We start from the raw sequence: 343 nt of genomic DNA, 5'->3' as shown, positions 1-343 counted from the left end.
AACACGGTCTATGCGTCTATTTATTTGTATCTTTTTAAATTTCTTTTTTCAATGACCTATAATTTTCAGAAAAGAGGTCTTTTACCTCCTTGGTTAATTTGATTCCCAGGTATTTCGTAGTTTTCGACGCAATTGTAAATGGGATTGTTTTCTTAATTTCTCTTTCTGAAAGTTCATCATTGGTATATTAAAATGCGACTGGCTTCTGAATATTCCTTCTGTAACTTGCTACTTTCCTGAATTCACTGATCAGCTCCGACAGTTTTTTGGTGGAATCTTTAGTGTTCTCTCTATATAGTATCATGTCATTGGCAAATAACGCGAGTTTTACTTCTTCCTTTCC

Source organism: Pteropus vampyrus, unplaced genomic scaffold, assembly GCF_000151845.1.
Source record: "Pteropus vampyrus isolate Shadow unplaced genomic scaffold, Pvam_2.0 Scaffold34, whole genome shotgun sequence".
In the NCBI taxonomy this organism is placed as follows: Eukaryota; Metazoa; Chordata; class Mammalia; order Chiroptera; family Pteropodidae; genus Pteropus; species Pteropus vampyrus.
This window is presented reverse-complemented; position numbering follows the sequence as displayed.